A 26,232-nucleotide genomic window follows, 5' to 3' on the forward strand; every position below is an offset into this window, starting at 1 on the left:
GGACTAGGAATGTATTACTTTACTTCTTAACGAGCTGTAGGAGAGAGGCCAGGTTAACATAAAACAAAACATTTTATCCTCCTGCCTTATAAAGGAACACTTCAACTTTGGTTTTCATTATACTAAGATGACCATAAACACAACAATTCTAATTGAAAAAAGTACATTTACCAGAAAAGATTTGAAATTTGCTGTATATCATTTTCCATCCTCAACCAGACACCAAAATGTGTATAAAATAACTTAACCAAGTGGCTCCATAGCTCAGGGGTTAGAGCACTGGTCTTGTAAACCAGGGGTCGTGAGTTCAAATCTCACTGGGGTCTAATGTCTTATTATTGTTACTCCTGCTAAAACTTAAGTTGCAGCAACCTATATTGCAATACTCTGCTTTAGTATGCTAAATGAGAAGATGATGAATACACTTGTATATCCAAATTGGAAAGACACATATCCCATTCAGTCTAACCTATGGACTGGTATCAAGAGCATATTTGAAAACATTTGTGTTTTTTTTTATTGAACCAATTTCCTTCAAGCTGAAACTCCCAGCATGGTTATTCACCTTCATTATAAAATAAACATAAGAGATTTCCAATTATTTAACTTTAAAAAGAGCATTTAAAGCACATATCAACATGCATTGCATAGAGCAGATTTCATCACACACCACACTAACATAAAACAGCTAATTTTAAAATGCATTTAAATAATTTGATTCAAAGTGTCTAACAGGTATGCCTTAATTATAGATAAGGGCACAGTGGCAGTCATGAACAATGAGTAGCCATTGCTCACTTGGTCCCCCAGGCATCCTCACTGGACACACTGACAGACTCCTCTGATAAGCGGTTAGCTGTTCTGCTATTCTTTGTACTCACTGATCCAACTCCAGGGAGACTGTACTGACTGAGAGCCTCTGGCAGCCCTGAGCACAGAGCAGCAACCAGTAATACACTTTGAGTGAGGGCTCTTTATTTTGTCACTGTCAGCTCTCAGTGAGGAAGTTGGGAGAGAGCATGACATGGCTAAGGCTATAGCTGGGCCAGTATGTGGTGATGGACGACTGGAATGCTTCTTCAATATCCCCTTATGTGAATGGCCTCCCCAGCTCTCCCCCAATGCCACAGAATATGGGGAGGTAGAAGCTGAAGCATCTGGTGACAAGCTGGAGCTGCCCTTTGACAGAGATGGGAAGGTATGTGCCTCGGGTGGCTGGAAGCATGCATGTAGTCTTATAACAATATAAAAAGCTGGGAGAGTGCTGGCCCCCTTTTCCAAGCAGCCTATTCTGTTTAATAAAACAGTACCCCTACTGTAAAATAAAATAATAATATAAATATAATAAAACATATACAGGCGCTGTGGATGTTTGCAATTCACACTGTATGTGTATATGTTAAAGTTGTATCTTTTTCTCACAATCTTGAAAAAGTCTCTTCTTCAATGTCCTTATTCACATGAACAGGATCTTTATATATCAAATGAAGTATTCCTATTAGTCTGAATCTTCTATTATGTGATGCAGATTCAGCTTAAAAAGAAAAATAGGGAAAGCATATAGTGTAGCATGTTTTAAAAATCATAAATTTAATTCACAATCATAAAAACATGAAAACATGAAATATTAGGGAATAATCCCAAAAAGATCCAACAGACATGTGAATTTCAAAATAAATATAGAATCCTCCTTGGGGAGTTGTGTGTACCCGTACCTTGAAAGCTCCAAATTCGGAGCAATGGTGTAACCATATAACAGGGGAACTCTGAATAGCTCCACTCCATCCCTTAGATAGAAGTTAGATAGATATATATGACATTTACTATATTTATCATATCACTATACATAGTTCGATATCAATATAAAAATAGTGCTTCTATTAAGTACCATACTTATCTTACATTTGTCTGGGAACAGAGCTTAACATTGAGAGAGTATGGATATATCCATAGACATATACAGATTGAATTAAAAATTGATAAACAAATAGTATAGAATATATAACTAATAAATAAATAATCCAATAGTCATAAAAAATACAATAGTCATAAAAAAAGCATTTTCAAAACGCGTTGGTGCTGAATTAGTGGTTCCAACTGTGTCCACATCATAAAGAAGAACACCCAGAGGTACCCTAGAAGCAGGCAAAATAAGGAACCAATGGTTATTGCAGTAGTCTTAACTTCTATTCAAAGCAAAAAAGAATACCTGCACCAAACTTAGTAATATGATCAATATTTATTATTTTTGATATAGTATACCAACATAACTGAAATTAAGGTAGAGCAATACCAGGTTGTATAAATCTTAATTGTTGGTGGTGCTCCCCAGAGCTTATGTTTATAAATTGTATGGGTAGGTTTTGGCAAACGAGCAAAACAAAAAAGAAGAAACCTCTTTTTGGGGGCACTCTTATTCAATTTAAATTTAAAATAGTTATATTTAATAGATATGCAAAATTGTACTTAAACATATAAAAGACACACATAGAAAAAACAGAAAAAACACACAGAAAAAAATGTCCTTATAAAGGGACAACAGGGTTTCAAGAGCATATTTGAAAACATTTGTGTTTTCTTTTATTGGACCAATTTCCTTCAAACTGAAACTCCCAGCATGGTTATTCACCATCATTATAAAATTAATATCAAAGATTTCCAATTATTTAACTTTAAAAAGAGCATTTAAAGCACATATCAACATGCATTGCATAGAGCAGATTTCATCTTGAGCAATTGATACCGTTATTTTGAACATAGGTGCCAATAAATATAACTGAAGGCTGATTTGAACATGTAAGCATATATACTCTACACGTGCAAGCACACTCAGGGTAATGACCACTAATGACTACAAATAACTCTATAAAGATGTCCGGCTATAACATTTTGAAATAATTCCACCCTATGGATCCTAAAGTTGGAAAGCCATGGAAAGTATGACCAATTTTGGATCTCTATTATGTACACACCACAATAACATAAAACAGCTCATTTTAAAATGCATTTAAATAATTTGATTCAAAGTATCTCCCAGGTATGCCTCAATTATAGATATTGCATATATATATCTGAATAGGCTATTTGAAAAGGATTCAACATCACAATAAATAGAACCAAGAGAATGAAAACAGTATACATAAGCCTACATTTTTAATTGTCATATTAGTGCTAAAGTATAATGAAAACCAAAGTTGAAGTGTTCCTTTATAAGGCAGGAGGATAAAATCTTTTGTTTTATGTTAACCTGGCCTCTCTCCTACAGCTCGTTAAGAAGTAAAGTAATACATTCCTAGTCCATTATAGATGACTACAACTACTTTGCCAATTTTATGTGACTGTTTTGATGCAATCTTGAAGAACCTTAAGATGACCATAAACACAACAATTGTAATTGAAAAAAGTACATTTACCAGAAAAGATTTGAAATTTGCTGTATATCAATTTCCATCCTCAACCAGACACCAAAATGTGTATAACATAACTTAACCAAGTGGCTCCATAGCTTTAAATGCTCTTTTTAAAGTTAAATAATTGGAAATCTCTTATGTTTATTTTATAATGATGGTGAATAACCATGCTGGGAGTTTCAGTTTGAAGGAAATTGGTCCAATAAAAGAAAACACAAATGTTTTCAAATATGCTCTTGAAACCAGTCAATAGGTTAGACTGAATGCGATATGTGTCTTTCCAATTTGGATATACAAGTGTATTCATCATCTTCTCATTTAGCATACTAAAGCAGAGTATTGCAATATAGGTTGCTGGAACTTAAGTTTTAGCAGGAGTAACAATAATGAGACATTAGGCCCCAGTGAGATTTGAACTCACGACCCCTGTTTTACAAGACCAGTGCTCTAACCCCTGAGCTATGGAGCCACTTGGTTAAGTTATTTTATACACATTTTGGTGTCTGGTTGAGGATGGAAAATGATATACAGCAAATTTCAAATCTTTTCTGGTAAATGTACTTTTTTCAATTACAATTGTTGAGTTTATGGTCATCTTAAGGTTCTTCAAGATTGCATCAAGACAGTCACATAAAATTGGCAAAGTAGTTGTTGTCATCTATAATGGACTAGGAATGTATTACTTTACTTCTTAACGAGCTGTAGGAGAGAGGCCAGGTTAACCTAAAACAAAAGATTTTATCCTCCTGCCTTATAAAGGAACACTTCAACTTTGGTTTTCATTATACTTTAGCACTAATATGACAATTAAAAATGTAGGCTTATGTATACTGTTTTCATTCTCTTGGTTCTATTTATTGTGATGTTGAATCCTTTTCAAATAGCCTATTCAGATATATATATATATGCAATATCTATAATTGAGGCATACCTGGGAGACACTTTGAATCAAATTATTTAAATGCATTTTAAAATGAGCTGTTTTATGTTATTGTGGTGTGTACATAATAGAGATCCAAAATTGGTCATACTTTCCATGGCTTTCCAACTTTAGGATCCATAGGGTGGAATTATTTCAAAATGTTATAGCCGGACATCTTTATAGAGTTATTTGTAGTCATTAGTGGTCATTACCCTGAGTGTGCTTGCACGTGTAGAGTATATATGCTTACATGTTCAAATCAGCCTTCAGTTATATTTATTGGCACCTATGTTCAAAATAACGGTATCAATTGCGCAAGATGAAATCTGCTCTATGCAATGCATGTTGATATGTGCTTTAAATGCTCTTTTTAAAGTAAAATAATTGGAAATCTCTTATATTTATTTTATAATGATGGTGAATAACCATGGTGGGAGTTTCAGTTTGAAGGAAATTGGTCCAATAAAAGAAAACACAAATGTTTTCAAATATGCTCTTGATACCAGTCCATAGGTTAGACTGAATGCGATATGTGTCTTTCCAATTTGGATATACAAGTGTGTGTATTCATCATCTTCTCATATAGCATACTAAAGCAGAGTATTGCAATATAGGTTGCTGCAACTTAAGTTTTAGCAGGAGTAACAATAATGAGACATTAGGCCCCAGTGAGATTGAACTCACGACCCCTGGTTGACAAGACCAGTGTTCTAACCCCTGAGCTATGGAGCCACTTGGTTAGGTTATTTTATACACATTTTGGTGTCTGGTTGAGGATGGAAAATGATATACAGCAAATTTCAAATCTTTTCTGGCAAATGTACTTTTTTCAATTACAATTGTTGTGTTTATGGTCATCTTAAGGTTCTTCAAGATTGCATCAAGACAGTCACATAAAATTGGCAAAGTAGTTGTAGTCATCTATAATGGACTAGGAATGTACTACTTTACTTCTTAACGAGCTGTAGGAGAGAGGCCAGGTTAACATAAAACAAAAGATTTTATCCTCCTGCCTTATAAAAGAACACTTCAACTTTTGTTTTCATTATACTTTAGCACTAATATGACAATTAAAAATGTAGGCTTATGTATACTGTTTTCATTCTCTTGGTTCTATTTATTGTGATGTTGAATCCTTTTCAAATGGCCTATTCTGATATATATGCAATATCTATAATTGAGGCATACCTGGGAGACACTTTGAATCAAATTATTTAAATGCATTTTAAAATGAGCTGTTTTATGTTAGTGTGGTGTGTACATAATAGAGATCCAAAATTGGTCATACTTTCCATGGCTTTCCAACTTAAGGATCCATAGGGTGGAATTATTTCAAAATGTTATAGCTGGACACCTTTATAGAATTATTTGTAGTCATTAGTGGTAATTTCCCTGAGTGTGCTTGCACGTGTAGAGTATATATGCTTACATGTTCATATCAGCCATCAGTTATATCTATTGGCACCTATGTTCAAAATATTGGTATCAATTGAGCAAGATGAAATCTGCTCTATGCAATGCATGTTGATATGTGCTTTAACTGCTCTTTTTAAAGTTAAATAATTGGAAATCTCTAATGTTTATTTTATAATGATGGTGAATAACCATGCTGGGAGTTTCAGTTTGAAGGAAATTGGTCCAATAAAAGAAAACACAAATGTTTTCAAATATGCTCTTGATACCAGTCCATAGGTTAGACTGAATGCGATATGTGTCTTTCCAATTTGGATATACAAGTGTATTCATCATCTTCTCATTTAGCATACTAAAGCAGTGTATTGCAATATAGGTTGCTGCAACTTAAGTTTTAGCAGGAGTAACAATAATGAGACATTAGGCCCCAGTGAGATTGAACTCACGACCCCTGGTTGACAAGACCAGTGTTCTAACCCCTGAGCTATGGAGCCACTTGGTTAAGTTATTTTATACACATTGTGGTGTCTGGTTGAGGATGGAAAATGATATACAGCAAATTTCAAATCTTTTCTGGCAAATGTACTTTTTTCAATTACAATTGTTGTGTTTATGGTCATCTTAAGGTTCTTCAAGATTGCATCAAGACAGTCACATAAAATTGGCAAAGTAGTTGTAGTCATCTATAATGGACTAGGAATGTACTACTTTACTTCTTAACGAGCTGTAGGAGAGAGGCCAGGTTAACATAAAACAAAAGATTTTATCCTCCTGCCTTATAAAAGAACACTTCAACTTTTGTTTTCATTATACTTTAGCACTAATATGACAATTAAAAATGTAGGCTTATGTATACTGTTTTCATTCTCTTGGTTCTATTTATTGTGATGTTGAATCCTTTTCAAATGGCCTATTCTGATATATATGCAATATCTATAATTGAGGCATACCTGGGAGACACTTTGAATCAAATTATTTAAATGCATTTTAAAATGAGCTGTTTTATGTTAGTGTGGTGTGTACATAATAGAGATCCAAAATTGGTCATACTTTCCATGGCTTTCCAACTTAAGGATCCATAGGGTGGAATTATTTCAAAATGTTATAGCTGGACACCTTTATAGAATTATTTGTAGTCATTAGTGGTAATTTCCCTGAGTGTGCTTGCACGTGTAGAGTATATATGCTTACATGTTCATATCAGCCATCAGTTATATCTATTGGCACCTATGTTCAAAATATTGGTATCAATTGCGCAAGATGAAATCTGCTCTATGCAATGCATGTTGATATGTGCTTTAACTGCTCTTTTTAAAGTTAAATAATTGGAAATCTCTAATGTTTATTTTATAATGATGGTGAATAACCATGCTGGGAGTTTCAGTTTGAAGGAAATTGGTCCAATAAAAGAAAACACAAATGTTTTCAAATATGCTCTTGATACCAGTCCATAGGTTAGACTGAATGCGATATGTGTCTTTCCAATTTGGATATACAAGTGTATTCATCATCTTCTCATTTAGCATACTAAAGCAGTGTATTGCAATATAGGTTGCTGCAACTTAAGTTTTAGCAGGAGTAACAATAATGAGACATTAGGCCCCAGTGAGATTGAACTCACGACCCCTGGTTGACAAGACCAGTGTTCTAACCCCTGAGCTATGGAGCCACTTGGTTAAGTTATTTTATACACATTGTGGTGTCTGGTTGAGGATGGAAAATGATATACAGCAAATTTCAAATCTTTTCTGGCAAATGTACTTTTTTCAATTACAATTGTTGTGTTTATGGTCATCTTAAGGTTCTTCAAGATTGCATCAAGACAGTCACATAAAATTGGCAAAGTAGTTGTAGTCATCTATAATGGACTAGGAATGTACTACTTTACTTCTTAACGAGCTGTAGGAGAGAGGCCAGGTTAACATAAAACAAAACATTTTATCCTCCTGCCTTATAAAGGAACACTTCAACTTTTGTTTTCATTATACTTTAGCACTAATATGACAATTAAAAATTTAGGCTTATGTATACTGTTTTCATTCTCTTGGTTCTATTTATTGTGATGTTGAATCCTTTTCAAATAGCCTATTCAGATATATATATATGCAATATCTATAATTGAGGCATACCTGGGAGACACTTTGAATCAAATTATTTAAATGCATTTTAAAATGAGCTGTTTTATGTTAGTGTGGTGTGTACATAATAGAGATCCAAAATTGGTCATACTTTCCATGGCTTTCCAACTTAAGGATCCATAGGGTGGAATTATTTCAAAATGTTATAGCCGGACATCTTTATAGAGTTATTTGTAGTCATTAGTGGTCATTACCCTGAGTGTGCTTGCACGTGTAGAGTATATATGCTTACATGTTCAAATCAGCCTTCAGTTATATTTATTGGCACCTATGTTCAAAATAACGGTATCAATTGCTCAAGATTAAATCTGCTCTATGCAATGCATGTTGATATGTGCTTTAAATGCTCTTTTGAAAGATAAATAATTGGAAATCTCTTATATTTATTTTATAATGATGGTGAATAACCATGCTGGGAGTTTCAGTTTGAAGGAAATTGGTCCAATAAAAGAAAACACAAATGTTTTCAAATATGCTCTTGATACCAGTCCATAGGTTAGACTGAATGCGATATGTGTCTTTCCAATTTGGATATACAAGTGTATTCATCATCTTCTCATTTAGCATACTAAAGCAGAGTATTGCAATATAGGTTGCTGCAACTTAAGTTTTAGCAGGAGTAACAATAATGAGACATTAGGCCCCAGTGAGATTTGAACTCACGACCCCTGGTTTACAAGACCAGTGCTCTAACCCCTGAGATATGGAGCCACTTGGTTAAGTTATTTTATACACATTTTGGTGTCTGGTTGAGGATGGAAAATGATATACAGCAAATTTCAAATCTTTTCTGGTAAATGTACTTTTTTCAATTACAATTGTTGTGTTTATGGTCATCTTAAGGTTCTTCAAGATTGCATCAAGACAGTCACATAAAATTGGCAAAGTAGTTGTAGTCATCTATAATGGACTAGGAATGTATTACTTTACTTCTTAACGAGCTGTAGGAGAGAGGCCAGGTTAACATAAAACAAAAGATTTTATCCTCCTGCCTTATAAAGGAACACTTCAACTTTGGTTTTCATTATACTTTAGCACTAATATGACAATTAAAAATGTAGGCTTATGTATACTGTTTTCATTCTCTTGGTTCTATTTATTGTGATGTTGAATCCTTTTCAAATAGCCTATTCAGATATATATATATATGCAATATCTATAATTGAGGCATACCTGGGAGACACTTTGAATCAAATTATTTAAATGCATTTTAAAATGAGCTGTTTTATGTTATTGTGGTGTGTACATAATAGAGATCCAAAATTGGTCATACTTTCCATGGCTTTCCAACTTTAGGATCCATAGGGTGGAATTATTTCAAAATGTTATAGCCGGACATCTTTATAGAGTTATTTGTAGTCATTAGTGGTCATTACCCTGAGTATGCTTGCACGTGTAGAGTATATATGCTTACATGTTCAAATCAGCCTTCAGTTATATTTATTGGCACCTATGTTCAAAATAACGGTATCAATTGCTCAAGATTAAATCTGCTCTATGCAATGCATGTTGATATGTGCTTTAAATGCTCTTTTTAAAGTTAAATAATTGGAAATCTCTTATATTTATTTTATAATGATGGTGAATAACCATGCTGGGAGTTTCAGTTTGAAGGAAATTGGTCCAATAAAAGAAAACACAAATGTTTTCAAATATGCTCTTGATACCAGTCCATAGGTTAGACTGAATGCGATATGTGTCTTTCCAATTTGGATATACAAGTGTATTCATCATCTTCTCATTTAGCATACTAAAGCAGAGTATTGCAATATAGGTTGCTGCAACTTAAGTTTTAGCAGGAGTAACAATAATGAGACATTAGGCCCCAGTGAGATTTGAACTCACGACCCCTGGTTTACAAGACCAGTGCTCTAACCCCTGAGATATGGAGCCACTTGGTTAAGTTATTTTATACACATTTTGGTGTCTGGTTGAGGATGGAAAATGATATACAGCAAATTTCAAATCTTTTCTGGTAAATGTACTTTTTTCAATTACAATTGTTGTGTTTATGGTCATCTTAAGGTTCTCCAAGATTGCATCAAGACAGTCACATAAAATTGGCAAAGTAGTTGTAGTCATCTATAATGGACTAGGAATGTATTACTTTACTTCTTAACGAGCTGTAGGAGAGAGGCCAGGTTAACATAAAACAAAAGATTTTATCCTCCTGCCTTATAAAGGAACACTTCAACTTTGGTTTTCATTATACTTTAGCACTAATATGACAATTAAAAATGTAGGCTTATGTATACTGTTTTCATTCTCTTGGTTCTATTTATTGTGATGTTGAATCCTTTTCAAATAGCCTATTCAGATATATATATATGCAATATCTATAATTGAGGCATACCTGGGAGACACTTTGAATCAAATTATTTAAATGCATTTTAAAATGAGCTGTTTTATGTTATTGTGGTGTGTACATAATAGAGATCCAAAATTGGTCATACTTTCCATGGCTTTCCAACTTTAGGATCCATAGGGTGGAATTATTTCAAAATGTTATAGCCGGACATCTTTATAGAGTTATTTGTAGTCATTAGTGGTCATTACCCTGAGTATGCTTGCACGTGTAGAGTATATATGCTTACATGTTCAAATCAGCCATCAGTTATATCTATTGGCACCTATGTTCAAAATAACGGTATCAATTGCTCAAGATTAAATCTGCTCTATGCAATGCATGTTGATATGTGCTTTAAATGCTCTTTTTAAAGTTAAATAATTGGAAATCTCTTATATTTATTTTATAATGATGGTGAATAACCATGCTGGGAGTTTCAGTTTGAAGGAAATTGGTCCAATAAAAGAAAACACAAATGTTTTCAAATATGCTCTTGATACCAGTCCATAGGTTAGACTGAATGCGATATGTGTCTTTCCAATTTGGATATACAAGTGTATTCATCATCTTCTCATTTAGCATACTAAAGCAGAGTATTGCAATATAGGTTGCTGCAACTTAAGTTTTAGCAGGAGTAACAATAATGAGACATTAGGCCCCAGTGAGATTTGAACTCACGACCCCTGGTTTACAAGACCAGTGCTCTAACCCCTGAGATATGGAGCCACTTGGTTAAGTTATTTTATACACATTTTGATGTCTGGTTGAGGATGGAAAATGATATACAGCAAATTTCAAATCTTTTCTGGTAAATGTACTTTTTTCAATTACAATTGTTGTGTTTATGGTCATCTTAAGGTTCTTCAAGATTGCATCAAGACAGTCACATAAAATTGGCAAAGTAGTTGTAGTCATCTATAATGGACTAGGAATGTATTACTTTACTTCTTAACGAGCTGTAGGAGAGAGGCCAGGTTAACATAAAACAAAAGATTTTATCCTCCTGCCTTATAAAGGAACACTTCAACTTTGGTTTTCATTATACTTTAGCACTAATATGACAATTAAAAATGTAGGCTTATGTATACTGTTTTCATTCTCTTGGTTCTATTTATTGTGATGTTGAATCCTTTTCAAATAGCCTATTCAGATATATATATATGCAATATCTATAATTGAGGCATACCTGGGAGACACTTTGAATCAAATTATTTAAATGCATTTTAAAATGAGCTGTTTTATGTTATTGTGGTGTGTACATAATAGAGATCCAAAATTGGTCATACTTTCCATGGCTTTCCAACTTTAGGATCCATAGGGTGGAATTATTTCAAAATGTTATAGCCGGACATCTTTATAGAGTTATTTGTAGTCATTAGTGGTCATTACCCTGAGTGTGCTTGCACGTGTAGAGTATATATGCTTACATGTTCAAATCAGCCTTCAGTTATATTTATTGGCACCTATGTTCAAAATAACGGTATCAATTGCTCAAGATTAAATCTGCTCTATGCAATGCATGTTGATATGTGCTTTAAATGCTCTTTTTAAAGTTAAATAATTGGAAATCTCTTATATTTATTTTATAATGATGGTGAATAACCATGCTGGGAGTTTCAGTTTGAAGGAAATTGGTCCAATAAAAGAAAACACAAATGTTTTCAAATATGCTCTTGATACCAGTCCATAGGTTAGACTGAATGCGATATGTGTCTTTCCAATTTGGATATACAAGTGTATTCATCATCTTCTCATTTAGCATACTAAAGCAGAGTATTGCAATATAGGTTGCTGCAACTTAAGTTTTAGCAGGAGTAACAATAATGAGACATTAGGCCCCAGTGAGATTTGAACTCACGACCCCTGGTTTACAAGACCAGTGCTCTAACCCCTGAGATATGGAGCCACTTGGTTAAGTTATTTTATACACATTTTGATGTCTGGTTGAGGATGGAAAATGATATACAGCAAATTTCAAATCTTTTCTGGTAAATGTACTTTTTTCAATTACAATTGTTGTGTTTATGGTCATCTTAAGGTTCTTCAAGATTGCATCAAGACAGTCACATAAAATTGGCAAAGTAGTTGTAGTCATCTATAATGGACTAGGAATGTATTACTTTACTTCTTAACGAGCTGTAGGAGAGAGGCCAGGTTAACATAAAACAAAAGATTTTATCCTCCTGCCTTATAAAGGAACACTTCAACTTTGGTTTTCATTATACTTTAGCACTAATATGACAATTAAAAATGTAGGCTTATGTATACTGTTTTCATTCTCTTGGTTCTATTTATTGTGATGTTGAATCCTTTTCAAATAGCCTATTCAGATATATATATATGCAATATCTATAATTGAGGCATACCTGGGAGACACTTTGAATCAAATTATTTAAATGCATTTTAAAATGAGCTGTTTTATGTTATTGTGGTGTGTACATAATAGAGATCCAAAATTGGTCATACTTTCCATGGCTTTCCAACTTTAGGATCCATAGGGTGGAATTATTTCAAAATGTTATAGCCGGACATCTTTATAGAGTTATTTGTAGTCATTAGTGGTCATTACCCTGAGTGTGCTTGCACGTGTAGAGTATATATGCTTACATGTTCAAATCAGCCTTCAGTTATATTTATTGGCACCTATGTTCAAAATAACGGTATCAATTGCTCAAGATTAAATCTGCTCTATGCAATGCATGTTGATATGTGCTTTAAATGCTCTTTTTAAAGTTAAATAATTGGAAATCTCTTATATATATTTTATAATGATGGTGAATAACCATGCTGGGAGTTTCAGTTTGAAGGAAATTGGTCCAATAAAAGAAAATACAAATGTTTTCAAATATGCTCTTGATACCAGTCCATAGGTTAGACTGAATGCGATATGTGTCTTTCCAATTTGGATATACAAGTGTATTCATCATCTTCTCATTTAGCATACTAAAGCAGAGTATTGCAATATAGGTTGCTGCAACTTAAGTTTTAGCAGGAGTAACAATAATGAGACATTAGGCCCCAGTGAGATTTGAACTCACGACCCCTGGTTTACAAGACCAGTGCTCTAACCCCTGAGATATGGAGCCACTTGGTTAAGTTATTTTATACACATTTTGGTGTCTGGTTGAGGATGGAAAATGATATACAGCAAATTTCAAATCTTTTCTGGTAAATGTACTTTTTTCAATTACAATTGTTGTGTTTATTGTCATCTTAAGGTTCTTCAAGATTGCATCAAGACAGTCACATAAAATTGGCAAAGTAGTTGTAGTCATCTATAATGGACTAGGAATGTATTACTTTACTTCTTAACGAGCTGTAGGAGAGAGGCCAGGTTAACATAAAACAAAAGATTTTATCCTCCTGCCTTATAAAGGAACACTTCAACTTTGGTTTTCATTATACTTTAGCACTAATATGACAATTAAAAATGTAGGCTTATGTATACTGTTTTCATTCTCTTGGTTCTATTTATTGTGATGTTGAATCCTTTTCAAATAGCCTATTCAGATATATATATATGCAATATCTATAATTGAGGCATACCTGGGAGACACTTTGAATCAAATTATTTAAATGCATTTTAAAATGAGCTGTTTTATGTTATTGTGGTGTGTACATAATAGAGATCCAAAATTGGTCATACTTTCCATGGCTTTCCAACTTTAGGATCCATAGGGTGGAATTATTTCAAAATGTTATAGCCGGACATCTTTATAGAGTTATTTGTAGTCATTAGTGGTCATTACCCTGAGTATGCTTGCACGTGTAGAGTATATATGCTTACATGTTCAAATCAGCCTTCAGTTATATTTATTGGCACCTATGTTCAAAATAACGGTATCAATTGCTCAAGATTAAATCTGCTCTATGCAATGCATGTTGATATGTGCTTTAAATGCTCTTTTTAAAGTTAAATAATTGGAAATCTCTTATATTTATTTTATAATGATGGTGAATAACCATGCTGGGAGTTTCAGTTTGAAGGAAATTGGTCCAATAAAAGAAAACACAAATGTTTTCAAATATGCTCTTGATACCAGTCCATAGGTTAGACTGAATGTGATATGTGTCTTTCCAATTTGGATATACAAGTGTATTCATCATCTTCTCATTTAGCATACTAAAGCAGAGTATTGCAATATAGGTTGCTGCAACTTAAGTTTTAGCAGGAGTAACAATAATGAGACATTAGGCCCCAGTGAGATTTGAACACACGACCCCTGGTTTACAAGACCAGTGCTCTAACCCCTGAGATATGGAGCCACTTGGTTAAGCTATTTTATACACATTTTGGTGTCTGGTTGAGGATGGAAAATGATATACAGCAAATTTCAAATCTTTTCTGGTAAATGTACTTTTTTCAATTACAATTGTTGTGTTTATGGTCATCTTAAGGTTCTTCAAGATTGCATCAAGACAGTCACATAAAATTGGCAAAGTAGTTGTAGTCATCTATAATGGACTAGGAATGTATTACTTTACTTCTTAACGAGCTGTAGGAGAGAGGCCAGGTTAACATAAAACAAAAGATTTTATCCTCCTGCCTTATAAAGGAACACTTCAACTTTGGTTTTCATTAACTTTAGCACTAATATGACAATTAAAAATGTAGGCTTATGTATACTGTTTTCATTCTCTTGGTTCTATTTATTGTGATGTTGAATCCTTTTCAAATAGCCTATTCAGATATATATATATGCAATATCTATAATTGAGGCATACCTGGGAGACACTTTGAATCAAATTATTTAAATGCATTTTAAAATGAGCTGTTTTATGTTATTGTGGTGTGTACATAATAGAGATCCAAAATTGGTCATACTTTCCATGGCTTTCCAACTTTAGGATCCATAGGGTGGAATTATTTCAAAATGTTATAGCCGGACATCTTTATAGAGTTATTTGTAGTCATTAGTGGTCATTACCCTGAGTGTGCTTGCACGTGTAGAGTATATATGCTTACATGTTCAAATCAGCCTTCAGTTATATTTATTGGCACCTATGTTCAAAATAACGGTATCAATTGCTCAAGATTAAATCTGCTCTATGCAATGCATGTTGATATGTGCTTTAAATGCTCTTTTTAAAGATAAATAATTGGAAATCTCTTATATTTATTTTATAATGATGGTGAATAACCATGCTGGGAGTTTCAGTTTGAAGGAAATTGGTCCAATAAAAGAAAACACAAATGTTTTCAAATATGCTCTTGATACCAGTCCATAGGTTAGACTGAATGCGATATGTGTCTTTCCAATTTGGATATACAAGTGTATTCATCATCTTCTCATTTAGCATACTAAAGCAGAGTATTGCAATATAGGTTGCTGCAACTTAAGTTTTAGCAGGAGTAACAATAATGAGACATTGGGCCCCAGTGAGATTTGAACTCACGACCCCTGGTTTACAAGACCAGTGCTCTAACCCCTGAGCTATGGAGCCACTTGGTTAAGTTATTTTATACACATTTTGGTGTCTGGTTGAGGATGGAAAATGATATACAGCAAATTTCAAATCTTTTCTGGTAAATGTACTTTTTTCAATTACAATTGTTGTGTTTATGGTCATCTTAAGGTTCTTCAAGATTGCATCAAGACAGTCACATAAAATTGGCAAAGTAGTTGTAGTTATCTATAATGGACTAGGAATGTATTACTTTACTTCTTAACGAGCTGTAGGAGAGAGGCCAGGTTAACATAAAACAAAAGATTTTATCCTCCTGCCTTATAAAGGAACACTTCAACTTTGGTTTTCATTATACTTTAGCACTAATATGACAATTAAAAATGTAGGCTTATGTATACTGTTTTCATTCTCTTGGTTCTATTTATTGTGATGTTGAATCCTTTTCAAATAGCCTATTCAGATATATATATGCAATATCTATAATTGAGGCATACCTGGGAGACACTTTGAATCAAATTATTTAAATGCATTTTAAAATGAGCTGTTTTATGTTAGTGTGGTGTGTACATAATAGAGATCCAAAATTGGTCATACTTTCCATGGCTTTCCAACTTTAGGATCCATAGGGTGGAATTATTTCAAAATGTTATAGCCGGACATCTTTATAGAGTTATTTGTAGTCATTAGTGGTCATTACCCTGAGTGTGCTTGCACGTGTAGAGTATATATGCTTACATGTTCAAATCAGCCTTCAGTTATATTTATTGGCACCTATGTTCAAAATAACGGTATCAATTGCTCAAGATTAAATCTGCTCTATGCAATGCATGTTGATATGTGCTTTAAATGCTCTTTTTAAAGATAAATAATTGGAAATCTCTTATATTTATTTTATAATGATGGTGAATAACCATGCTGGGAGTTTCAGTTTGAAGGAAATTGGTCCAATAAAAGAAAACACAAATGTTTTCAAATATGCTCTTGATACCAGTCCATAGGTTAGACTGAATGCGATATGTGTCTTTCCAATTTGGATATACAAGTGTATTCATCATCTTCTCATTTAGCATACTAAAGCACAGTATTGCAATATAGGTTGCTGCAACTTAAGTTTTAGCAGGAGTAACAATAATGAGACATTAGGCCCCAGTGAGGTCTTGTCAACTCCTGGTTGACAAGACCAGTGCACTAACCCCTGAGCTATGGAGCCACTTTGTTAAGTTATTTTATACACAAATATGCTCTTGATACCAGTCCATAGGTTAGACTGAATGCGATATGTGTCTTTCCAATTTGGATATACAAGTGTATTCATCATCTTCTCATTTAGCATACTAAAGCACAGTATTGCAATATAGGTTGCTGCAACTTAAGTTTTAGCAGGAGTAACAATAATTAGACATTAGGCCCCAGTGAGGTCTTGTCGACTCCTGGTTGACAAGACCAGTGCACTAACCCCTGAGCTATGGAGCCACTTTGTTAAGTTATTTTATACACATTTTGGTGTCTGGTTGAGGATGGAAATTGATATACAGCAAATTTCAAATCTTTTCTGGTAAATGTACTTTTTTCAATTACAATTGTTGTGTTTATGGTCATCTTAAGGTTCTTCAAGATTGCATCAAAACAGTCACATAAAATTGGCAAAGTAGTTGTAGTCATCTATAATGGACTAGGAATGTATTACTTTACTTCTTAACGAGCTGTAGGAGAGAGGCCAGGTTAACATAAAACAAAAGATTTTATCCTCCTGCCTTATAAAGGAACACTTCAACTTTGGTTTTCATTATACTTTAGCACTAATATGACAATTAAAAATGTAGGCTTATGTATACTGTTTTCATTCTCTTGGTTCTATTTATTGTGATGTTGAATCCTTTTCAAATAGCCTATTCAGATATATATATATGCAATATCTATAATTGAGGCATACCTGGGAGACACTTTGAATCAAATTATTTAAATGCATTTTAAAATGAGCTGTTTTATGTTATTGTGGTGTGTACATAATAGAGATCCAAAATTGGTCATACTTTCCATGGCTTTCCAACTTTAGGATCCATAGGGTGGAATTATTTCAAAATGTTATAGCCGGACATCTTTATAGAGTTATTTGTAGTCATTAGTGGTCATTACCCTGAGTGTGCTTGCACGTGTAGAGTATATATGCTTACATGTTCAAATCAGCCTTCAGTTATATTTATTGGCACCTATGTTCAAAATAACGGTATCAATTGCTCAAGATTAAATCTGCTCTATGCAATGCATGTTGATATGTGCTTTAAATGCTCTTTTTAAAGATAAATAATTGGAAATCTCTTATATTTATTTTATAATGATGGTGAATAACCATGCTGGGAGTTTCAGTTTGAAGGAAATTGGTCCAATAAAAGAAAACACAAATGTTTTCAAATATGCTCTTGATACCAGTCCATAGGTTAGACTGAATGCGATATGTGTCTTTCCAATTTGGATATACAAGTGTATTCATCATCTTCTCATTTAGCATACTAAAGCAGAGAATTGCAATATAGGTTGCTGCAACTTAAGTTTTAGCAGGAGTAACAATAATGAGACATTAGGCCCCAGTGAGATTGAACTCACGACCCCTGGTTTACAAGACCAGTGCTCTAACCCCTGAGCTATGGAGCCACTTGGTTAAGTTATTTTATACACATTTTGGTGTCTGGTTGAGGATGGAAAATGATATACAGCAAATTTCAAATCTTTTCTGGCAAATGTACTTTTTTCAATTACAATTGTTGTGTTTATGGGCATCTTAAGGTTCTTCAAGATTGCATCAAGACAGTCACATAAAATTGGCAAAGTAGTTGTAGTCATCTATAATGGACTAGGAATGTACTACTTTACTTCTTAACGAGCTGTAGGAGAGAGGCCAGGTTAACATAAAACAAAAGATTTTATCCTCCTGCCTTATAAAGGAACACTTCAACTTTTGTTTTCATTATACTTTAGCACTAATATGACAATTAAAAATGTAGGCTTATGTATACTGTTTTCATTCTCTTCGTTCTATTTATTGTGATGTTGAATCCTTTTCAAATGGCCTATTCTGATATATATGCAATATCTATAATTGAGGCATACCTGGGAGACACTTTGAATCAAATTATTTAAATGCAATTTAAAATGAGCTGTTTTATGTTCGTGTGGTGTGTACATAATAGAGATCCAAAATTGGTCATACTTTCCATGGCTTTCCAACTTAAGGATCCATAGGGTGGAATTATTTCAAAATGTTATAGCCGGACATCTTTATAGAATTATTTGTAGTCATTAGTGGTAATTTCCCTGAGTGTGCTTGCACGTGTAGAGTATATATGCTTACATGTTCAAATCAGCCATCAGTTATATCTATTGGCACCTATGTTCAAAATATTGGTATCAATTGCTCAAGATTAAATCTGCTCTATGCAATGCATGTTGATATGTGCTTTAAATGCTCTTTTTAAAGTTAAATAATTGGAAATCTCTTATATTTAGTTTATAATGATGGTTAATAACCATGCTGGGAGTTTCAGTTTGAAGGAAATTGGTCCAATAAAAGAAAACACAAATGTTTTCAAATATGCTCTTGATACCAGTCCATAGGTTAGACTGAATGCGATATGTGTCTTTCCAATTTGGATATACAAGTGTATTCATCATCTTCTCATTTAGCATACTAAAGCAGAGTATTGCAATATAGGTTGCTGCAACTTAAGTTTTAGCAGGAGTAACAATAATGAGACATTAGGCCCCAGTGAGATTTGAACTCACGACCCCTGGTTTACAAGACCAGTGCTCTAACCCCTGAGATATGGAGCCACTTGGTTAAGTTATTTTATACACATTTTGGTGTCTGGTTGAGGATGGAAAATGATATACAGCAAATTTCAAATCTTTTCTGGTAAATGTACTTTTTTCAATTACAATTGTTGTGTTTATGGTCATCTTAAGGTTCTTCAAGATTGCATCAAGACAGTCACATAAAATTGGCAAAGTAGTTGTAGTCATCTATAATGGACTAGGAATGTATTACTTTACTTCTTAACGAGCTGTAGGAGAGAGGCCAGGTTAACATAAAACAAAAGATTTTATCCTCCTGCCTTATAAAGGAACACTTCAACTTTGGTTTTCATTATACTTTAGCACTAATATGACAATTAAAAATGTAGGCTTATGTATACTGTTTTCATTCTCTTGGTTCTATTTATTGTGATGTTGAATCCTTTTCAAATAGCCTATTCAGATATATATATATGCAATATCTATAATTGAGGCATACCTGGGAGACACTTTGAATCAAATTATTTAAATGCATTTTAAAATGAGCTGTTTTATGTTATTGTGGTGTGTACATAATAGAGATCCAAAATTGGTCATACTTTCCATGGCTTTCCAACTTTAGGATCCATAGGGTGGAATTATTTCAAAATGTTATAGCCGGACATCTTTATAGAGTTATTTGTAGTCATTAGTGGTCATTACCCTGAGTATGCTTGCACGTGTAGAGTATATATGCTTACATGTTCAAATCAGCCTTCAGTTATATTTATTGGCACCTATGTTCAAAATAACGGTATCAATTGCTCAAGATTAAATCTGCTCTATGCAATGCATGTTGATATGTGCTTTAAATGCTCTTTTTAAAGTTAAATAATTGGAAATCTCTTATATTTATTTTATAATGATGGTGAATAACCATGCTGGGAGTTTCAGTTTGAAGGAAATTGGTCCAATAAAAGAAAACACAAATGTTTTCAAATATGCTCTTGATACCAGTCCATAGGTTAGACTGAATGCGATATGTGTCTTTCCAATTTGGATATACAAGTGTATTCATCATCTTCTCATTTAGCATACTAAAGCAGAGTATTGCAATATAGGTTGCTGCAACTTAAGTTTTAGCAGGAGTAACAATAATGAGACATTAGGCCCCAGTGAGATTTGAACTCACGACCCCTGGTTTACAAGCCCAGTGCTCTAACCCCTGAGATATGGAGCCACTTGGTTAAGTTATTTTATACACATTTTGGTGTCTGGTTGAGGATGGAAAATGATATACAGCAAATTTCAAATCTTTTCTGGTAAATGTACTTTTTTCAATTACAATTGTTGTGTTTATGGTCATCTTAAGGTTCTTCAAGATTGCATCAAGACAGTCACATAAAATTGGCAAAGTAGTTGTAGTCATCTATAATGGACTAGGAATGTATTACTTTACTTCTTAACGAGCTGTAGGAGAGAGGCCAGGTTAACATAAAACAAAAGATTTTATCCTCCTGCCTTATAAAGGAACACTTCAACTTTGGTTTTCATTATACTTTAGCACTAATATGACAATTAAAAATGTAGGCTTATGTATACTGTTTTCATTCTCTTGGTTCTATTTATTGTGATGTTGAATCCTTTTCAAATAGCCTATTCAGATATATATATATATGCAATATCTATAATTGAGGCATACCTGGGAGACACTTTGAATCAAATTATTTAAATGCATTTTAAAATGAGCTGTTTTATGTTATTGTGGTGTGTACATAATAGAGATCCAAAATTGGTCATACTTTCCATGGCTTTCCAACTTTAGGATCCATAGGGTGGAATTATTTCAAAATGTTATAGCCGGACATCTTTATAGAGTTATTTGTAGTCATTAGTGGTCATTACCCTGAGTGTGCTTGCACGTGTAGAGTATATATGCTTACATGTTCAAATCAGCCTTCAGTTATATTTATTGGCACCTATGTTCAAAATAACGGTATCAATTGCTCAAGATTAAATCTGCTCTATGCAATGCATGTTGATATGTGCTTTAAATGCTCTTTTTAAAGATAAATAATTGGAAATCTCTTATATTTATTTTATAATGATGGTGAATAACCATGCTGGGAGTTTCAGTTTGAAGGAAATTGGTCCAATAAAAGAAAACACAAATGTTTTCAAATATGCTCTTGATACCAGTCCATAGGTTAGACTGAATGCGATATGTGTCTTTCCAATTTGGATATACAAGTGTATTCATCATCTTCTCATTTAGCATACTAAAGCAGAGTATTGCAATATAGGTTGCTGCAACTTAAGTTTTAGCAGGAGTAACAATAATGAGACATTAGGCCCCAGTGAGATTTGATCTCACGACTCCTGGTTTACAAGACCAGTGCACTAACCCCTGAGCTATGGAGCCACTTTGTTAAGTTATTTTATACACATTTTGGTGTCTGGTTGAGGATGGAAATTGATATACAGCAAATTTCAAATCTTTTCTGGTAAATGTACTTTTTTCAATTACAATTGTTGTGTTTATGGTCATCTTAAGGTTCTTCAAGATTGCATCAAAACAGTCACATAAAATTGGCAAAGTAGTTGTAGTCATCTATAATGGACTAGGAATGTATTACTTTACTTCTTAACGAGCTGTAGGAGAGAGGCCAGGTTAACATAAAACAAAAGATTTTATCCTCCTGCCTTATAAAGGAACACTTCAACTTTGGTTTTCATTATACTTTAGCACTAATATGACAATTAAAAATGTAGGCTTATGTATACTGTTTTCATTCTCTTGGTTCTATTTATTGTGATGTTGAATCCTTTTCAAATAGCCTATTCAGATATATATATATGCAATATCTATAATTGAGGCATACCTGGGAGACACTTTGAATCAAATTATTTAAATGCATTTTAAAATGAGCTGTTTTATGTTATTGTGGTGTGTACATAATAGAGATCCAAAATTGGTCATACTTTCCATGGCTTTCCAACTTTAGGATCCATAGGGTGGAATTATTTCAAAATGTTATAGCCGGACATCTTTATAGAGTTATTTGTAGTCATTAGTGGTCATTACCCTGAGTATGCTTGCACGTGTAGAGTATATATGCTTACATGTTCAAATCAGCCTTCAGTTATATTTATTGGCACCTATGTTCAAAATAACGGTATCAATTGCTCAAGATTAAATCTGCTCTATGCAATGCATGTTGATATGTGCTTTAAATGCTCTTTTTAAAGTTAAATAATTGGAAATCTCTTATATTTATTTTATAATGATGGTGAATAACCATGCTGGGAGTTTCAGTTTGAAGGAAATTGGTCCAATAAAAGAAAACACAAATGTTTTCAAATATGCTCTTGATACCAGTCCATAGGTTAGACTGAATGCGATATGTGTCTTTCCAATTTGGATATACAAGTGTATTCATCATCTTCTCATTTAGCATACTAAAGCAGAGTATTGCAATATAGGTTGCTGCAACTTAAGTTTTAGCAGGAGTAACAATAATGAGACATTAGGCCCCAGTGAGATTTGAACTCACGACCCCTGGTTTACAAGCCCAGTGCTCTAACCCCTGAGATATGGAGCCACTTGGTTAAGTTATTTTATACACATTTTGGTGTCTGGTTGAGGATGGAAAATGATATACAGCAAATTTCAAATCTTTTCTGGTAAATGTACTTTTTTCAATTACAATTGTTGTGTTTATGGTCATCTTAAGGTTCTTCAAGATTGCATCAAGACAGTCACATAAAATTGGCAAAGTAGTTGTAGTCATCTATAATGGACTAGGAATGTATTACTTTACTTCTTAACGAGCTGTAGGAGAGAGGCCAGGTTAACATAAAACAAAAGATTTTATCCTCCTGCCTTATAAAGGAACACTTCAACTTTGGTTTTCATTATACTTTAGCACTAATATGACAATTAAAAATGTAGGCTTATGTATACTGTTTTCATTCTCTTGGTTCTATTTATTGTGATGTTGAATCCTTTTCAAATAGCCTATTCAGATATATATATATATGCAATATCTTTAATTGAGGCATACCTGGGAGACACTTTGAATCAAATTATTTAAATGCATTTTAAAATGAGCTGTTTTATGTTATTGTGGTGTGTACATAATAGAGATCCAAAATTGGTCATACTTTCCATGGCTTTCCAACTTTAGGATCCATAGGGTGGAATTATTTCAAAATGTTATAGCCGGACATCTTTATAGAGTTATTTGTAGTCATTAGTGGTCATTACCCTGAGTGTGCTTGCACGTGTAGAGTATATATGCTTACATGTTCAAATCAGCCTTCAGTTATATTTATTGGCACCTATGTTCAAAATAACGGTATCAATTGCTCAAGATTAAATCTGCTCTATGCAATGCATGTTGATATGTGCTTTAAATGCTCTTTTTAAAGATAAATAATTGGAAATCTCTTATATTTATTTTATAATGATGGTGAATAACCATGCTGGGAGTTTCAGTTTGAAGGAAATTGGTCCAATAAAAGAAAACACAAATGTTTTCAAATATGCTCTTGATACCAGTCCATAGGTTAGACTGAATGCGATATGTGTCTTTCCAATTTGGATATACAAGTGTATTCATCATCTTCTCATTTAGCATACTAAAGCAGAGTATTGCAATATAGGTTGCTGCAACTTAAGTTTTAGCAGGAGTAACAATAATGAGACATTAGGCCCCAGTGAGATTTGATCTCACGACTCCTGGTTTACAAGACCAGTGCACTAACCCCTGAGCTATGGAGCCACTTTGTTAAGTTATTTTATACACATTTTGGTGTCTGGTTGAGGATGGAAATTGATATACAGCAAATTTCAAATCTTTTCTGGTAAATGTACTTTTTTCAATTACAATTGTTGTGTTTATGGTCATCTTAAGGTTCTTCAAGATTGCATCAAAACAGTCACATAAAATTGGCAAAGTAGTTGTAGTCATCTATAATGGACTAGGAATGTATTACTTTACTTCTTAACGAGCTGTAGGAGAGAGGCCAGGTTAACATAAAACAAAAGATTTTATCCTCCTGCCTTATAAAGGAACACTTCAACTTTGGTTTTCATTATACTTTAGCACTAATATGACAATTAAAAATGTAGGCTTATGTATACTGTTTTCATTCTCTTGGTTCTATTTATTGTGATGTTGAATCCTTTTCAAATAGCCTATTCAGATATATATATATGCAATATCTATAATTGAGGCATACCTGGGAGACACTTTGAATCAAATTATTTAAATGCATTTTAAAATGAGCTGTTTTATGTTATTGTGGTGTGTACATAATAGAGATCCAAAATTGGTCATACTTTCCATGGCTTTCCAACTTAAGGATCCATAGGGTGGAATTATTTCAAAATGTTATAGCCGGACATCTTTATAGAGTTATTTGTAGTCATTAGTGGTCATTACCCTGAGTGTGCTTGCACGTGTAGAGTATATATGCTTACATGTTCAAATCAGCCTTCAGTTATATTTATTGGCACCTATGTTCAAAATAACGGTATCAATTGCTCAAGATTAAATCTGCTCTATGCAGTGCATGTTGATATGTGCTTTAAATGCTCTTTTTAAAGATAAATAATTGGAAATCTCTTATATTTATTTTATAATGATGGTGAATAACCATGCTGGGAGTTTCAGTTTGAAGGAAATTGGTCCAATAAAAGAAAACACAAATGTTTTCAAATATGCTCTTGATACCAGTCCATAGGTTAGACTGAATGCGATATGTGTCTTTCCAATTTGGATATACAAGTGTATTCATCATCTTCTCATTTAGCATACTAAAGCAGAGTATTGCAATATAGGTTGCTGCAACTTAAGTTTTAGCAGGAGTAACAATAATGAGACATTAGGCCCCAGTGAGATTTGATCTCACGACTCCTGGTTTACAAGACCAGTGCACTAACCCCTGAGCTATGGAGCCACTTTGTTAAGTTATTTTATACACATTTTGGTGTCTGCTTGAGGATGGAAATTGATATACAGCAAATTTCAAATCTTTTCTGGTAAATGTACTTTTTTCAATTACAATTGTTGTGTTTATGGTCATCTTAAGGTTCTTCAAGATTGCATCAAAACAGTCACATAAAATTGGCAAAGTAGTTGTAGTCATCTATAATGGACTAGGAATGTATTACTTTACTTCTTAACGAGCTGTAGGAGAGAGGCCAGGTTAACATAAAACAAAAGATTTTATCCTCCTGCCTTATAAAGGAACACTTCAACTTTGGTTTTCATTATACTTTAGCACTAATATGACAATTAAAAATGTAGGCTTATGTATACTGTTTTCATTCTCTTGGTTCTATTTATTGTGATGTTGAATCCTTTTCAAATAGCCTATTCAGATATATATATATGCAATATCTATAATTGAGGCATACCTGGGAGACACTTTGAATCAAATTATTTAAATGCATTTTAAAATGAGCTGTTTTATGTTATTGTGGTGTGTACATAATAGAGATCCAAAATTGGTCATACTTTCCATGGCTTTCCAACTTTAGGATCCATAGGGTGGAATTATTTCAAAATGTTATAGCCGGACATCTTTATAGAGTTATTTGTAGTCATTAGTGGTCATTACCCTGAGTGTGCTTGCACGTGTAGAGTATATATGCTTACATGTTCAAATCAGCCTTCAGTTATATTTATTGGCACCTATGTTCAAAATAACGGTATCAATTGCTCAAGATTAAATCTGCTCTATGCAGTGCATGTTGATATGTGCTTTAAATGCTCTTTTTAAAGATAAATAATTGGAAATCTCTTATATTTATTTTAT

The 26,232-nt window shown here is 33.4% G+C and overlaps 12 non-coding genes across 12 annotated transcripts; 1 reads left to right on the forward strand and 11 right to left on the reverse strand.

The window, feature by feature from the left end:
* Window positions 1-253: 253 nt before the first annotated feature.
* Window positions 254-326, forward strand: TRNAT-UGU (transfer RNA threonine (anticodon UGU)). Its single transcript has one exon. It is a non-coding gene; the product is annotated as a tRNA-Thr (tRNA).
* Window positions 327-3,806: 3,480 nt separating this feature from the next.
* Window positions 3,807-3,879, reverse strand: TRNAT-UGU (transfer RNA threonine (anticodon UGU)). The gene has a single exon. It is a non-coding gene; the product is annotated as a tRNA-Thr (tRNA).
* Window positions 3,880-8,521: 4,642 nt separating this feature from the next.
* Window positions 8,522-8,594, reverse strand: TRNAT-UGU (transfer RNA threonine (anticodon UGU)). Its single transcript has one exon. It is a non-coding gene; the product is annotated as a tRNA-Thr (tRNA).
* Window positions 8,595-9,703: 1,109 nt separating this feature from the next.
* On the reverse strand, window positions 9,704-9,776 carry TRNAT-UGU (transfer RNA threonine (anticodon UGU)). The gene has a single exon. It is a non-coding gene; the product is annotated as a tRNA-Thr (tRNA).
* A 1,107-nt stretch (window positions 9,777-10,883) lies between these two features.
* TRNAT-UGU (transfer RNA threonine (anticodon UGU)) lies at window positions 10,884-10,956 on the reverse strand. Its single transcript has one exon. It is a non-coding gene; the product is annotated as a tRNA-Thr (tRNA).
* Window positions 10,957-12,063: 1,107 nt separating this feature from the next.
* Window positions 12,064-12,136, reverse strand: TRNAT-UGU (transfer RNA threonine (anticodon UGU)). The gene has a single exon. It is a non-coding gene; the product is annotated as a tRNA-Thr (tRNA).
* Window positions 12,137-13,243: 1,107 nt separating this feature from the next.
* Window positions 13,244-13,316, reverse strand: TRNAT-UGU (transfer RNA threonine (anticodon UGU)). Its single transcript has one exon. It is a non-coding gene; the product is annotated as a tRNA-Thr (tRNA).
* A 2,286-nt stretch (window positions 13,317-15,602) lies between these two features.
* Window positions 15,603-15,675, reverse strand: TRNAT-UGU (transfer RNA threonine (anticodon UGU)). Its single transcript has one exon. It is a non-coding gene; the product is annotated as a tRNA-Thr (tRNA).
* Window positions 15,676-18,219: 2,544 nt separating this feature from the next.
* On the reverse strand, window positions 18,220-18,291 carry TRNAT-UGU (transfer RNA threonine (anticodon UGU)). Its single transcript has one exon. It is a non-coding gene; the product is annotated as a tRNA-Thr (tRNA).
* Window positions 18,292-19,394: 1,103 nt separating this feature from the next.
* TRNAT-UGU (transfer RNA threonine (anticodon UGU)) lies at window positions 19,395-19,467 on the reverse strand. Its single transcript has one exon. It is a non-coding gene; the product is annotated as a tRNA-Thr (tRNA).
* A 1,107-nt stretch (window positions 19,468-20,574) lies between these two features.
* Window positions 20,575-20,647, reverse strand: TRNAT-UGU (transfer RNA threonine (anticodon UGU)). Its single transcript has one exon. It is a non-coding gene; the product is annotated as a tRNA-Thr (tRNA).
* A 2,289-nt stretch (window positions 20,648-22,936) lies between these two features.
* On the reverse strand, window positions 22,937-23,009 carry TRNAT-UGU (transfer RNA threonine (anticodon UGU)). Its single transcript has one exon. It is a non-coding gene; the product is annotated as a tRNA-Thr (tRNA).
* Between the last annotated feature and the right edge of the window lie 3,223 nt (window positions 23,010-26,232).

The sequence above is a fragment of the Taudactylus pleione genome, unplaced genomic scaffold (assembly GCF_031769625.1).
Source record: "Taudactylus pleione unplaced genomic scaffold, aTauple2 ptg000117l, whole genome shotgun sequence".
Taxonomy (NCBI): domain Eukaryota; kingdom Metazoa; phylum Chordata; class Amphibia; order Anura; family Myobatrachidae; genus Taudactylus; species Taudactylus pleione.